This window comes from Haemorhous mexicanus, chromosome 9 (assembly GCF_027477595.1).
Source record: "Haemorhous mexicanus isolate bHaeMex1 chromosome 9, bHaeMex1.pri, whole genome shotgun sequence".
Classification (NCBI taxonomy): Eukaryota; Metazoa; Chordata; class Aves; order Passeriformes; family Fringillidae; genus Haemorhous; species Haemorhous mexicanus.
The window spans coordinates 16,227,126-16,244,278 of NC_082349.1; positions in this window are offsets into that span (position 1 = coordinate 16,227,126).

Below are 17,153 nucleotides of genomic sequence, written 5' to 3' on the forward strand. Positions count from 1 at the left end.
GCACCTTTCCCAAGTGAATTTTTAGTGGCTGGGGCTGCCTTGCAGAGTCTGCCGAGCAGAAGGAGCTGTGATTAAGCCCCACACTCCGTGATTTCCATCCAAAATTTTCCGCTCAGCGGTAACAAAATCTTATGTAGTTTTCACTAAACTCCCCTCCAATTTCCCACTGGCTTTTAGTATGTGCAGATAATTCAGAATAAAGCCCCTTGTCACAGTAATATGTACTCTAGCGTAGCACGGAGGAGCTGTTTCACCATGTAAAAGCCATATTGCCAAGCTGTATTATGCTTTACCTGTCACCATGCCAGGAAACATTTAACGAGGAAGGAAAACAAGGAGAGTGCATGTGTTGCCAGCTATTCAATATAGGCCATTTACTGTTAAACTGTGGAAAGGTGCTGGAGTTTAAATGCACCCTGGATTTCTTCTGATACTGGTAGCAAAAAGCTGAAAGGTTTTGCACTGTTGACCCACAATTCAGTGCCGCTAATTTGGACCTGGACTGTCTCACTGGGTCTTTGTGGTTCACTGCTCTTTGCTGAGCCTCAAGGGGTTTTTAGTTTGTTTGTTTTGAAAAAGTTTATGCTTCAGAAAGAGAGTGTTTGGCCAAGTAACCACCTTCTGTTTCTGTGAGAAAGGGTGGCTGAGACTGCTTGAGCCCGCTGCAGGGACAGGGCTCAGACTCATGCAGAAAATAGGACAACCTCTGAGGTACAAGTGTCTTGCCATTGCAATGCCTTCATCCCTGGCAGTCCAAAGCCCTGAGGCTCCTCCTGGTGCTTCCCATGCAAGAAGTGGAGCCTTTGAAGAGTGCTAACACTCACCAGCAGAGGAAGCTGGAAAATAAAGGGTGACTGCTGCCTTTTGGGGGAAGCTGAAGTACCACCCTTCTGTTCTGCTCCCTGCTGCAGGCACTGTGCCATTCACATGAAGAGCTAGTTTGGGGACAGCCATGGGGCTGGGACTGCAGGACATGTCCTCCCTTTAGCTGAGTGGGAAGAACAGAGGCTGCAGTGTGCAGAGTCCAGCATGTGCTAAATCAAACTTTGTCTTCCTTTCTAGAAAACAGGGTGCCTTTGGTGGAAAGAGTCAGATGTGCCTTCAGAGCAGCCCTGCTCCAGACAGCTTGTGGTTTGCAGGAGGGCAGAGGTGGCCTGCAAGTTACAGCAGCAGAAGAGGGGACAGGATCACAGGCAGCACTCAGCAAGAAGATCTGGTACAAAGCACACCCAACAAGTCTTAGTAAGTAGCTGTGTAGTTCAGCCGTGACATTGTGGGTATTTGTAGTTTGTATGATTCGATGCTTTTATTGTTTTAATTGTTCTGTTTCTATATGGTTGATTTGGGCTGTTATTAGAGCACTAGCAGCTAGTTACAGCATGCTTTTGGGGTAAAAATTCGGCTCATGGATGCAGAGCAGTGAAAGAGTAGCTGATGGAGAGGGCCAGGCTTTGTACTGAAGCAAGGAGCTGTGTGCCTCACTTCAAAATGTCCTGGAGTCTGGTTCAAGCGCAGCGCTGAAACCCGGAGAGACCAATGACTGTTGCAAAAACGAGGTTGATGAGTGTTTTGCAACAACCTTGTTATAATGTGATCTACTGCGATCAGGTGTGTTATTCTGTCACTTGAGCAGTGTCACTGTAACACAGTTTGAATCCAGGGCACGAGGGGATTGAGGCGCCCTCCATTTACAGTTGTTTCCATGTAGGAACCTTGAGCTAAGGGAGAAAACCTGAGCTAGGCAAGATATTATACTCTGAGCAAGACCCCGTGAGGACCTTGTAGCGCTTAAAATGTGGGAGAACATTGCAAGTGTGGCTACACAGCAGCTCTGGGCCTCTCTGCAGAGGCTTCACTGGAGACTGGGGGAGAGCAAGGCTGCTCTGAGCACACGAGCTGTGAGGGAAGATGGTGAGGCTGGTGTCCATGGCTGTACCTGGTCCGCACCTTCCCCTGCTGCCCCTGTAAGGATGTACAAGCCACAGAACGTTCTCAAAGTGTGTTGAAAAGGCTGTTTCAAAGTGGAAACAAAAGGCCTAATTAGATGCAATCAGCAGTTCCTTGTCTCCTTCCTCTCCCCAAATGGTGTTGCCTCCCTGACCCTGACAGTCATTTTATTCGTCCCCTCTTGACTGGCCTCTAAGTCTCCCCACCTGGTGCTCCAGTGCTAATTGGTACAATTAGCCTCTCCCTCTCTGGGCTAATTGCTAAAGACCGGCTCTCCATTCTCATGGGGACCAGAAGAAACTTGTACTAGAGGGGGGTCTGCAGCCACAGGGACACCGAGGGGAAAGTGGGGAGCTGGGATGGGCTGCTTTGCCATTCTCCATTCTTCTCACGTTCACTCGCACAAAGCACATAACTCTTTCTCTGAACAACACATAACACTCCTCGGGTCCGTGCTACCAATAAAGTGACAGGCTCTGCAGCACCAGGGAGCCGGCCACAGGATCTCTAGGGCCCTACGTGGCATTCAAGCACTTGGGCTCCTAATATGCACGAGGTAAAACTCCTTAGCTGTCTGCCCAAGGTCTTTGTAAGACACAGTTTATGCAAACACCTGTCTGGAGAATATTGTGGGAAGTTGCTCAGAGGCTTGCGCTAGTAGAAAAGTTAATATCCAGATTGTTTAAAAGGAGCTGGGAACAAAAGCCCTATTGGCTCTTCAAAAGAATAGTGTGATCTCTATACAAAAAAATACATGCTCTTGAAACTGCTACATGTTTAATATTAATACAAGTATTTGTTTGTGACTGTATTTGAAATGGCTTCAGATGACAGGTTGTCCTCTGTTGTCCTCAGCAGATAGCTGAGGGAGCCTTGGTGAGAAGAATCTGATTAGAATTAGAAAATAGATTTACAAAAGAAAATATTGAAACTGTCTTTTCGTACTGCGATCTGACAGTATTTAATAATACTTTCCCTTTTCTAAAAATACATTATTTAGGTCTGTAGATTACACTACTGCTCATAAATAGCTTTCATAAATAGCTCATCACCTGCCATTAATGTAACTGGGATGATAGTTGACTGAAGCTGACCACTAGACCTGCAAGGACATGTGCAGCTTCCCCAGCTCTCAGCAACGGGTCAGGGCTGTAAACTGGGCTCTGGGGATGCAGGCAAGATCTGCACACAGGTGCAGGGGTTTTGTCACTGTGCTTGGCTTGCATAGAGGTGGTTGGGACCTTAGGAAGTGCAGTGACCCACCCTCAGATGGTGCACATGTGGGTGCAATGTGGCAATGTCAGAGCAGACCTGCCAACAGCAGAATTCAGATATTTTCTCTCCTGTGCAAGTAACATTTATGCAGTGAAGTGTCAGAGTCCAGATTTAAAGACAGCTCTACAGCCACACTCAGGGGGAAGAAGAGGAGCAGATAAAAATCATCAGATGGGTAAATCATGTATAAGCTATCCTCCCTGAAGTCAGCAGGTGAGGATTGAGGGGTGTGCTTAGGGACGTGACTTTCCAAATCCATGGATCCAGGCAAGGGCTGGGGAGCTTTCCCCATGCATGTGTGTGGCTCTTGCCACGCTGACGAGTGAGTCCAGCTGAGCAGAAGACCAGAGTCAGCTCAGTGAAAGATCAAGCTAAACCTGGGTGGCAGCAGAGCTGGTGTCATGTACTCAAAGAGCTTTGCCTGCATAAAAATGATTTTATGTTGGTTTGACCTACAGAATAACAGCCTGCCTAGCCAGGGAAAGGGAGGAGTGGAGAGGGAGCCTCTAACAGTTTGAACTTGTCGGTCTGGAGATCAAACCCTGTAGATGATGCCATTGTTAATAGATACTCTATTCTCATGTAGATACTCAATGTATCACTTGCCAGGCAAATGAAGAGGTGTTTAAGGCAAAAACAATGGGGTTTTTGGTTTAAATTTTGAAAAATTACTGCTGATTGTATACTCTTTGTGTTCAAGTAAGAGAAACTGAGGGAATTAGAGAGAAAAGAGATGGCTGTGCAGTTGATTTTATGGATTGACCTTAGAGAAGGAATACCTGCAGATGAGGTATTTGCTGTTGTTGAGACCCCATATGTGAATGAGCAGAAGCTAAAGCTTGTGTCAAGTTTGATAACGTGGCTGGTTTTTTCCAAGAGTTACTGCATTGTCCAAATGAGATGACCTCTATGAGATGAGGCAGTGTTTATTTCAAGCTACATAATGTCTGCACTACCCCAGCTTTTCCAACCTTCTTCAGGTTTGACCTCAGTTTTTCAAGCTATGTTCATCTTGCAAAGCTATTCATATATCTGGGCATGGGGACGTACATCAAGATATAGTTTGTGGATAGACACTGACACTTAGAAAAACACCATCAAACCAGGAAAACATCTGCCATGAACAAAGGTTTAAGGAACTATTCTTATCTCATGAAGAAGATGGATGGATGGTGCAGGGCGCTCCTCTGGATTTGCTGTGAACTTTACACTGCACTGCTGGTGTGGGGAAGGCTGTGTGGTGAGGGGGCAGAGGTTGGCACAAACAACCTGAAGCAAGAGGGAGGTAGGTTGGGCCACAGAAGCACTCAGTGCCCTTGAGTAAGTGGCTTGACTTGCTCATTCCTTAGGGTGACCTTGGACAAGTCTCTTAAAATCCTTTTCCTCAGTCAACCCAGCTGGAGAATTTGTTTGGGGGTGAAGAAATACCAAAATGACATTGAAAAGCAAGCTGTGCCCCTGCATTGCCCTTTGCAGGGTAAACAAATCATACCCCAACATCCCCCCCAGTCCGCCATCGGGAGTTTCCAGTGTGTCCTTTGTGGAGCCCTGTGGAAAAGCCTGGATGCAACATAAACTACACAAATGGTACACTTGCATATTCAAATATAGTGCAATGTTTGTTCATCTCTCAAACCGTGTGTACAGTACTGATCACTGTATTATCTGTGTGCATTCTGCTAATTAGCAATGCAAATATAGAAAGATTTCTTCTCCTTTCCTCCTTTTTCATAAGCAGGGAAAAAAAACATACTTTTTTTCCTCTGGTACCTTTTCCGTCATAAAAAAAAAAAAGGCAAGCTAGATATAATAAACCAGTGTATTCACATCTATTGGAAAGATAATATTATAAGTGTGAAAGATGGTTTTCCTGGAAAAGGACAGTTTTATTCATTGGCTAACAGAAAACATTACCTTTACAGTTCAGGGTAGAAACTGCTATAATTCTGGTCGTATTGTTTCTTCTGGCAGGGAATAAACTCTCTCTCGTTTTTATACCTAGAGGTGAGTTTTTACTCTTTCTCTTTGAATTATACTGGTGGTCATCAGAGTGGTAGGGGAACAAGAGTGTGATGTTGCTGGAGTACTTCAGATGTAGTTGCTCAAAGCACTGCCACTATAATTCAAAGGAAGAGAGTCAAACTTGCAGCAGGCGCTCCAAAATGGAGGACACCGAGGTCTTTGTTTACTGTCCTCATCCTCCTTCCCTTTGGGCAAGAGCCAGCGTGTGACATCTGCGTTGCTAGGTACAGGGAGTCACAGCAGTGACACACCGCCACCGCCACCGCGCTGGGGACGGGCACGGGGACACGCGGGACAGGGCCAGGCAAAACGGGGCCCTGCTGCCAGCTGGGCACACACAGAGCCACTGGCCAGGGCGGCGTGCAGGGACTGCTTCCTGCTGCTGGCAGGCTCTCCTCAGCATTGGTGGGCTGGTTTAGGAAATAAAGGTTTGAAGGCACCCGTTCCAGACAAAGCGTTGTGATCAGCAGTGCTCCACGACCAAAAACTAGTTGGGGTGAAAGGAAAATGTGAACGTGTTTCCATGATTTTTTTACCTCCAACCTCATGTTTTGCACTTTCTACAAAATATTTAGGCAGGATTGTTTTTTTATAAACCTTACCATAAGTCACAAAATTGTACTTTGTCTACATGCGTTCCAGACAAAGCGTTGTGATCAGCAGTGCTCCACGACCAAAAACTAGTTGGGGTGAAAGGAAAATGTGAACGTGTTTCCATGATTTTTTTACCTCCAACCTCATGTTTTGCACTTTCTACAAAATATTTAGGCAGGATTGTTTTTTTATAAACCTTACCATAAGTCACAAAATTGTACTTTGTCTACATGCCTAGTAAGATGCATGTTTTTATGTAATGGATCTGGGTCAAAATCAAGAACATCAAAATCCTGAGTCTTCAAGACATCTGAGCATTTGTGATGCTGTCATTTGCGGCTCCCCTTTGTGTTTCTTTCAAAAAGGGATTCTGGAGTGAGCCGTATGATTTATTGTGACCATTCCCAAATTTATCATTGTCCCTCAGAATTTTCTTTATTCACCGGATCATGAGGATGTTCTCCCCGTGGATCTGCAAGCATGCACTTGGCACAGACATACCCCAGCACATAAAAACAGTGACCTGGGCATGCACAGAGCTCTTTTGAACACCTGAGCACACCTACTTATTTTCTTGAACTGAAACCAGACCCCATCACTGGCCTAAGCTGTGCTGTGCAGCGCCTGAGTGGAGGCAGGAAAAGTGTTCCTCTGCTTTCTGCTTCACGTGGCTCCTGTTTGACCAGGGAGCAGCACCAGCTCTGTCCAGGCTCTATGGATGAGCCTGTTCCTATCTTAAGGGAACAACCTCTCAGGGCACATATCAGTGTGATGGCCCTTAGCTGCCTATGTGCATATGCAGGACTTTGTTTCAGTCAGATGTTCCTGTTGGTTTTTTTTTAAAGGCACTTTTTAAGGTGGAAAAATGTAAACTTTTCCTTCAGGGTTACCTGAATCTCTCTGTAATTTATGGCAGCGCCTTGACTCTGGAAGAAATTGCATCACATCCCCATGAACAAAACAACCTAGTGGAAAGAGTAAGATAAACTTGCAAGCTCTGCTTGTAATATGGAGCAACAATACATGAACATACTGTTCTGCTGCTGCTACTCTGCAGAAAGAATGAGGGTAAAACGTGTGAGAGAGCCACAGTTAAATTACTCACTATTAGCCCCTACAGTGTGCTTCCAACCTGCGTTGATATATATATACAGAGAGAGGGAGAATGTCACTGTTAAATTTTTTTTACTAGTATAATGAGGAAAGAGACCAACAGAAGAAGTTCCCTTGGCTAATTTTCTAGCCAGCAGCCACTGCAATGTTCCCACTAGGAGAGACTGAAGGAGTGAGAGAGTGATATAATAAATAATGACTGGCTCTGCTGGTAAGGAGAAATTATCACTGTGCTTGGGGGATCTAAGTATGTGCACACCCAAGATACAGGGAGGGGGAGGGGACCAGGAGCACTCTGTCATGTCTTGAGAAGAGCATTCAGTGATGTTTGAATTAAAAAGGATCTCAGCCACTGCTTTGTCTGCTAAAACAGGGATGGGAACAGCTGGATGGAGGGGTTTTGAATGAGATGCATTAAAAGATGTCAAAGGAGTTTCCGGTCTAAGCTCCTGTTCTAAACCTCCTCCCTAAATGGGAGGTGTAAAGCAAGGGTGGGTTCACAGCCAGGCTCAAGGATGTGAAGTCCCACTGATTCCCCAGGGAACACAGTCCTGTGCCATGGGCACAGACCATGATAGATCATGCCCTTGGTGGGCTACTTGCCCTCTGGCCTGAGGCTGAGCAGGCCTGAGCCACAGAGGAGTTCCCTTTTGGAGGAGATCTGAGCAGAGGCTGAGGAGGCTGTGTGCAGCTTGGGATCTCACCACAGCCACGGCTAAGGCTGCACTGCTGGGATCCACGAGCTGTTCTGATGGGAAATAGTGCTGAAAAGGTCCAATTCTGGCTATAATGCTTCCTCAGGCAAAAAAAATAGCTTCATATTTTAAAATCTGAAAGGCTTTTCTTCTTTAGCATAGATTAAAAAGGAGAGCAAGCCAAGAAAAAATCAGATTAGTAAGATGAACAGTGTGTGCTTGTGCCTCTGTGTTTGCATTCCAAGCCCTGTCTTGCAATGTGGCACTTGCCCCTGCAGGCAGACACAGTCCTTAGAAACAAAAAGGTGCAGTTCAGAGAAAAGGTCTCTTGAAGGAAAGAAAATAAGTGTTCTGGCTTAGCCAGACACCAGTTATTGGGCTTGGTACAGGGCAGTTGGGTACGGTGCAATGGGCTGAGATGCAGATGTCAGTTCAGATGGTCAAGTGGTTCTGCCTACCCTTAGGTTCTGTTAATTAAACTACATAGAAAAAGTCATAGGAGTTGAGTTTGCTAAAATCTCTTGGCATTCAATGATAAGATCAGCTATTCTTGTGAGATTTGTGTTATTTTAGGAAAAAAGAAGAAATAACTCCTTAGAAAGGCTTGGAGAATTTTGAAGCCATCTAACCTGAATTAAATTCCAGGCTCAAGCTTGAATTGCAGACCTCAGATTAAACCCCATAGCTAAACAGGGCCTCCTTTCTCATTCCCAAAAATAGTATGCTACTTCCTACATTTTGCCACATAGGCTGTTTCATATACAGAAATAAGTAATCTGGGATTTACTATGATTTAGTTCCTTTAAATGGAAGAAACTTTCACATATAGAGTTGAATATTTCCTTCCTAGACTACATTTCAAGCTTCTCAAAAGAGAAGCAGCACCCTTTTTTTTTTTTTTTGTGCTCCAGCATCATGAAAATCTGCATGGTGAGATGCATTTCTCACCACATGCCGACTGCAAATTGTATTTGAAATGGAAAGTATCAATTAAATCAGCCTTTCTGAACTGCCTGGTGACAGCTGCCATGCTGCTGAATGTTGACGACACTTGTAATATCAACAGATTTGGGCCCTTGCACTGGAGAATATGAAACACTTTCTAGCCATTTAAATACAGGTTTTGCAAGCAGATTAAGATCATCATTTCCATCACTAAGGTCGAAAATGTTCACTGCAAAAGCCTTTTCTTTATGAGCACACTCAGTAGCATCTACTCTGGTGCAGGTTTTGTTCAGTGTTTCAAAGCCCTGCCCAAGCTCATGGAGGGGCACAATGAGGTTGGTCTGTGGGGTCAGTGGAAGGCTGGGCTGATTGCTCAGATAAGACAAATTGCCCTGGGAACCCACAGATTTGAGGGTCTGGAGACAGATAAAGCCCCTCAGCTGGTCTAGTCAGGAATCTTGCCCTGACAGGGCTGCTCCTCACCCACTTAGCCCCGGCACAACAGGAGGCAAAGCTGGACACCCAGAGAATTTTAATATCATCTAAACCTAAGCCAGTTTGCTTTACCAAACAGCCACTTGCTTAAGCTAGTTGTTCTTTGGAATGAATGTTGGGTTTGGTGAAGCTGCCTTTTTTTCCAGGTTGCAGTTCCTGAGCTGAAGTGAAAAATGGCAAGAATGCCAGGGGAGAGAATTCCACTGGGATCCCCAGCATCCCTGGTAGACAGTGTGCCTGTGGAGCTGCTGGTTGTTGCACAGTTGGGTTTTGCCCTGTGGGTTTCTTTATTTTGTTAAGTGTATAAAATCTTGTATTTATTCCAAATGAAAATATTTAGTTTATTTTAATTCTTTAAAATCTGGAAGAAGGTAGAGGCATCCTTGTTTTCAGAGAAGCTGCAACCTGCACTGAAAGGGAGATGATGTTAGAATGTATGGTAGATGGAAAAACAAGTAATTTAGCAAAACCAAAATTTCTTTGCCATTCCTGCATGATAAAAAATCCCATGCAGACATGAGGCACAGTCTGGTGTGCCTATGCCAGCACAGAATGTGAGCAATCCAGCTCCTATAAAGTCTTGTGGAAAACATGGCCTGGGTATTGCTTTTGTGAATAGCAGCTGCACTGCATTTTTCATATGAGCAGCGTGCCTAATCATGTAGAGTGTACAGTACTTAGGTTAACAATATAAACTAGACCCTGAGAAATATAGCTATTGTAATCTTTTCATTATTTATCCATTTTAATCTCTATTAGGAGAATATGTATAATTTATTTTTTATTTCTGCAATGAATAATATAACTAAGATCTCTTTATACTTTTTATTTGAAAATTCTGTTTTAAAGCACTCTGCTGGATAACATTCACCATATTTTCCTTTTTTTGATAATAAAAATGAAAATAATATGCTAAACTTTTGTACTGCAATGCATATTAAAATACCCTTAATGCAGTGATGTGCCTGGCACTCCAGAGACTTGAGAACTGCTTTAGCTGTGCACTGAGACCTTGGAGTTGTATGGTCTTTCAGCACCAAAGACCTGAATATTCATGCTAAATTGTTGGATTTCTGCGCTTTTAAAATCTTGTTTTAAATTTCTTCTCCTCTTCTATTCTATTCAGATTTTACCCTGTTTAAAGCTGTTGTTGTCAATATCAGAATCACTCTTTTTGCCAACAGTTTAAATGATGATTGGGCATGGACCTTAATGCTGCAGCCTTGAATAGGCAAAACCCCAGGTAGGGAAGGGGTAAGAGATTTTTTTGGTCAGAGAAATGTGATCCAGAAACCATGGCTTCTGCAAGAATATTCCTTGATAGTGTTGAGCCCCTCTCTCAAGCTGTGGAGAGCTTCCCAAAATGTCCAATGTTCAGGGATTTTCTCCACAGTGATGCTGAAAAAGTCTGGATGCATGTGGCCTTCAAACCAAAAGACTCTTCTTCAAAGATGTAAATTGCTAATTATTATTAATCATAGTCTGACAGTCTCCTAAAAAAATCCCAAAGTATTTTGGGGAAAAAATAAAAAGAACTGCCTTCATCAGCTTCCTTTTGTAAAGGGAAGGAGGCCAAGGGTCAAGGCAGAAAGACAAGGACAGAAAAATGCAAATGTACCTCAGTCATGACAGAGGTATTCCTTGAGAGGCCTCCTGCCAGCCTGTGCTAAAATCCTGGCTGCCTTGAAGAGACAGGTCCCTGTGCTGCCCACTGCCACCAGCCTGCATCCTTCTGGAGAGATTGGCTCTGATTTTGGGGGCCAGTCTCAAGTCTCCACAAGAGATGGCAAGCAGAAATTCTGTCCCAAATCTTGTCCTTGAGAGTTCCTCCCCTCTTCTAATAGTTGCTGTTACTTTTACAGGTATTTACCCCTTTAGAAAAACAGAGCAGAATAAAAGGAGTGGGGAAATTCTGGTCCCATGGGGTTTATTCACTAAATTAAAGGATTGGTACAAGCTGTTAAATGAGTCTTGTTGGTCTAGAGATGCACGATTGCCAAATTAATTTGGTATACAATAAGGTTAGCTTCTTTCAAAATTCCCTGCATGACTGTGAAGAGACAGCATTGGACCATCTTAATTCAGGATTAAAATTCTTGAAGAGGTACCCATTTAAGTCCTCTGGGGTGTCCCTGCTGCCCTCCCTCCCCTGCAATTGGAAGCAGCAGCATCTGCAGTAATGGAGATTACAGCTGTGTAGTCTAAGCAAAAGCCAAGAGTTTTGGCTACCAGGAAAACAGCCCTTCCCACTCCCTGCCTCATGGAAGGAAAGACATTGTGCCCATGGATGTAGGGCCCCAGGGTGGTTTTAAATTAGCTGAAGACGCCTGCATGAAGTTTGACTGCAAGAACAGTGTGGTAAAACACATATTACCACTTTCCTACATTATTGTTAATCACTATTTTCTAGAACAGTTAAACTGCCATCCCCTTCCAGAGAATAATTACTGCTATTTAATTGTATTTATAATTTAGTATACACCTGAAAAATATGCTATAAAATATCAGGGGGGTTCCCTTTAATACTGGTGTTCCATTTACAAACTGTCACATTTATAATGCGTCTTTAATCTTCTGTGGTCTGCTAGAATTTTATATTAAAGTCTGCTTTGTGCTTTAAATATTAAAGATTCTGCAGTACTTCAAAAGGTGATAATGCCTGATGCTCTGGTGGTGCTTAAATCTCAACAGCTAAATATATTGAGGAATGTTCGGTGGCCCTGGCTTAATTAAACATGTATGTGTATTTTCAAATGCAATCTTTTTCTGCTTGTTAGGTTTTTGACAAACCTCCAAACAGGTCCAGGTGGAACAAAGCATGTAAACAAGCTTGTGAATGCAAGCTTAAAACACTCAAATTAGCACCTTCTTACAATTAATATGCAAACCCTGGGATCTCTGTTATTGATAATGCCATTTAATATTATTTGCAGCTGAGCTTTATATTCTAGCCTTTTAATTTTTCTAAGCTGTGTCCACTTTAATTATGTGAAAATGTACTGTTAGAGACAAGTCATCCAATGAGACCCTATTTACTACGAGCAACTTACTCTGCCCTGTGTAGCATGGTATAAATTACAAGGCTGTGGGAGCATTTCAGCAACCATTGGCTTTACAGTGTTTAATGGTCTAATTTAGCACATATGAGCAAACCTGGAGCCATCGAGGTACACACATAGGTTAACACATAGTCTTTTCATTGTTTTCATTGCTGGCTCCCCACCCCCCGTGGGTAAATAAATTCACTTATTGCATCTTCTTCTAGATTGGATTGCAAGTGCTATAGAGGAGCCAAGCTCTCTCCAGAGGAACAGGCATGATACCCACTGCTGAGGCTCTGCTCAGTGCCAGGGAAGGATGTGAGCCCCTCTCAGCACCCTGATGCATTTATTAGGAACAGGCGTGTTTTCATGGGAATAAAATTGCTCTGACTACAGTGTCTGCTCTTGCAGGTTTTTAGAAACAGAAGAATGTTTCAGAAGGATTTTCTTCGTTCCAAAATAACAGGACAGCAAAGCTTGACAGCCCCAATAGATGCAGAGATTGTGCCCCACAGCTGATCTGTCCATGTAGCCACTTTCACTGGCAGTCGTGGTGGTCTGACCACTCTTGCCCAGTTAATTGGTGCAGTCACAGACAGTGTGTACACTTCTGGTCTTGTGTTAATGCCATGCTGCTTTGCCTACCTTAAAATAAGTCCATATCCAAATGACCTGACCTGTAATTTCTTTTTAAATTTTGCACTTTAAACTATAGGTTTTCTGATTAGGTGTTTCAAAATTTTAAAAAGACAAAAAGACAGACATGTATGAGCAGAGACATGTTAAGGCATAGGTATATGATTTGATGCATATATCAACAAACCAAATAGCTCTGCATGTATGTGGGAACGTTGCCTTCCAGCTCTGGATAAATAGAGGCTGGCCATCATTCCAACAGGGGAGGAAAGATTTCATATGTGAAGAGATATGGGGAATTATTTCATTTGTTTTGGTGCCAATCTGCAGCAATTTTCCGAATGCATTTGAAATATGATGAAAATATCTATGCATGCACCCGAGAAATGTTCTTTTATTCTCCTGTAATAGGTGAGGCAATGGCAGAAGCTGGGGAAGCTGAAATAGATCTACTGCAGTTTTACAGGTGAGGCAATGCTGGCAGGAAATGACAAGCAGGCTATAGTTATTATAATACCCAGGGCAAATCAGCAAGCACGCACAGTGATAGACAAATCTAAATTAATCATAGCAAAGGTGCTGTGGCATTTTAATGTAAACTTCCTCTACTGTACAGGAACCTGTAAGGATATTGTAAAATAGGTGAAATACCAGCCAACATATGTACCTAACAAAATGTTTTTTCTAGAAACTCCAAATGCAAGCTGGACTACTGCAGCTGCCCATTTTTAAGAGAGCTAACTTTTTAAAATTTTTATTTTAGCAACACCTGAAAAGCCTAGTGATTGCTTTTGGCAAACATAGGACTACAATAATTTTAAATCTCTCAAACAAGCACCTTGAGAAATCAACCTCCCCATTTTATCTTGCATTTTAATGTTCTTCTATTCAGACAGAAGGGGACTGGTTAGCTGGTTGTCATTAAGTCCTTATGAGTGAAAACTGTTTGTTTCCCTGTAGAATTCAGCATGTTTTCTCAGCCTGTAACCATCACCTGTAATTAAAATGTCGTCCTAACAACATCAAGGTGCAGAGAGTAAAAGAGTCAGTTCACCTCTGGAACTGCATGCTCTGTGGAGCTCCACAGCCCCTCAGAAATGGAAGCTCAGAGAAACTGTCTCTGTGATCTTTAATGGATTTTTAAAGATGACAAGAAAGGAAATGGGAAACTAAAGGCATGGAAGACATAAATTCCCTAAAGGTGCATTCTGAAGTAAATCAGAGCAACTGAAAAAGTGAATTCTTTGAGCCCTGGGATATCTCCCAGGTTTTTCAGCTGGACACTTACAGCTTGTCAGGTCCCTGAACACCTCTGCTCTGGGCATGCTTTGACACAGTGAGTCACAGAAAGATGAACAACATCACCTGAAGTGCTGTTTGAGGGGCAGAAAATTGCTCCCATTGCACACTGCTGCCTTTACTCTAAATCACATGACTTACTACAACCTTCCTTCTATAAAAGAAGTGCCATTTAGGTATGTTAACTTCTCCAGCTGCAATAGGCATCCTTCTCTCCTTATTTCCACAACAGTTAAATGCAGTCAAAGAAAGAGGTGAAGATCAGGTTTTATAAAATCAAACTTGAATCGTTCTCAGGGCTACATCTGCATGAAAGCTAAATAACAACAGGCAAGAGCAAGAAGCTTAAAAAAGCTCTGTTACCAAATATATGTTATTTAGATACGTCTGTTTCTGTAAACTGGTAGGGGAAAGAAGAAAATCAGTTTGCCTCCCAAAGATATCTGACTACAGCTGTGCTTTGTAATTCTTAGTGACTAATACAGGCTGGGGCTGAACATTGTCAAACCCTCTGGAAGAAAAGAAGACTCTATTTTTAGACAGTTTATTTATTTATTCAATTTATGACATCATGTAATATGTATTCATCAATCAAATAGAATTTGAATATAGGGTTTACAGGCAAAATTACAGTGTCAATCTCATGTCTTTATAATGAAAATATTTTAGTGTGTGACCAAGCACATGAACTGTATATATTTCGTGGGAAGGGGGTTTGTGCACTGAGGACTCAGCCCTGCCCCCGAGGCTTAGCTCAGCATGAAGGACCCAATACAGTGTGTTATGCTGGGGAACTAACAGGACCCAAATCTGTCAGAGCAGCCACCAGTGCCTGTGTGGGTGTTATCAGCCTGCTCACATCACACCAGAGCTTTCCACTGAAACACTGGAGGAATTACTGTGTTATGGTACTTAATTACTTTGGACTCTCCTGGATGTTCTTACTAAAAAAAAAAATAGTCCATTTTAAAATTTGTCTTCTTTCTTCCTATTTGTCTGCAATCTACTGGTAAGCAATTTGATTAACTGTGGTTCTTGAATTCCAAGACCACTTTGGAGAACTATAATTACTACCTTTTATATTTTTTATGTGCAACACAAATGTTGCATTTATGCCTCCTTCAGAAATAAAAAAGCCTTCTATAGAGTGAAGGAAGGGATATTGGTAAAGATGGTGGTAAGTATTGCAGAAGGTAGTATTCTAATAATATGCATACAGGAGCAGTACCTGTAGACTATTCTGTTTGGAAGGTGTTATTCTGGCTTTCTTCTCTGGTGTGGATGAGTCCAGGGAAAATGTTGCTCTTTTCAGTCAGTCACCTTTTTATCAACTACCAAAAATAATAGCAGTCAGATATGAGAAAAAGAAATATTTTCTGTTCTCATTTACTCCAGAATTGTGAATCATTGATTCTTATTTCAAGGATGAACTAAAGCACTCGAGGAAGATGACTTGCTCAAAACTATTAATGTTATAAACCTAATTATTGTGGCCTGGAAATCAGTTGCAAGGTTCACGTACCAGAATCATTCCTTCAACATTTAAGTAAGATTTGTTTGGGGAAGGACAAGATGGGAGTTTTAAAAATCAGCTTTATTACCAGAGTGAAGCCCAGCAGTTTGAGAGGTCAGAGGAAGCCCCTGAAGGACAGGAATTCAGTGTTTGCTTAGGCTGAAGGCAAGACATGTAGCTGCAGCTAAATCCTTTGGCAACAGGCACAGCATCCTTCCCCAACAGGTAAAGGAGGAATGCAAAGGCCAGAGTAACTTTGGGTGCAGGGCAACACAACCTATCACTCCACAGGTGCAGGATGAGGCTCTGCCAGTACGTCCATCTCCCTGTATGAGTTTTGCTTCAGCAAGGGGCACGAGATCAGCCCCTTAATCTGAGCACCTCCCTGTTGCAGCAGGGTTTGGGTTCATTAGCTCTCCAGCATTAGAGCCCTATCGATTAATGAGTGTACCTGGAGACTCTAAGGAGGAAGAAATGAGAGGGATGTGATCACATCCTACCTGATACTGCACATGGGGAATGGCAACAATCATAGTGAGAATTCAGGGTAGATGTCCTAAGAATTTGTCTTAAATGACTCACAGCTCTCTTTTTCTTTCCTTCCTTTTACCTTGTACTACTGGCCAGTTTTCTGCCTTTATCTCTCTGCCTTTTTGCTTTCTGATGCCGTTATCTCAGAAAAAAAGCACCCCAAACCAACCCTTATTTCTGTCAGTCTTTGTGGGTACCTCTATGTTTAAAGCACCCACTTGTAAGCAATTAATTCCCCCAAACACTCATACACAAGGTAATCACTTTTAAACAGAATTTAAAAGAAACAGATCATGGCATTGTATCAGTCTGTTTTCTCAAATGTTATCGTTTTCAGACTCCAATGCACTTTCTTCTGGTGAAATGTTCCTCATATCTCTCTCAGACTGATTTCCTGGATTGTTGCTTTTGTTTTTCTGGGAGGGGATTATGTTGGTCATTTTTAGTGGTGCTTTCACCTCCAATCAGTAATACCTTTTTACAGCTTCAAAACACTCCAGGATCCACAACTTGTAAATGCCTCCAATTCTTGATTTCTTTCAAGTTCCTGCTACGTTGGAGAAAAGGTAATAGCAATTCCAGAACTAAAGGAAACAGAAATCTTGCCATGTTATCAACCAGCTGCTGCCTTTTCTGCTGATAGCACTTAATTGCATTTACAATTTCCTCAGATTTCCAACTATTTCTGTCAGATTTGCTTTTAACTCACTACGGATTGTGTGCATTGACTGTGCAACAACCTCGCTCAGAGCTGAAATATTTAATCACTACCCGTGGATAAATGTTTTCATACTTTATGCTATGTTGTTTAGAAGTGAGGCATATATAAGGAACAAAAAATCTGTCAGTATGCATTTTCTATTGGAATGTTGCATAGGTTTTTAATTGGAAAATAGGCTTTTAAAGGTAATCATAGCTGAAGACTAGAATTAGGAAGTGAAGCATATTTTTGCGTGATTTTTCTTCTTAACATAATGAACCTTTTTGTGTCTGTCATGGAAAACATGGAAATTTCATTCTCTTCTCTGTAACTATCTTCACTTAAAT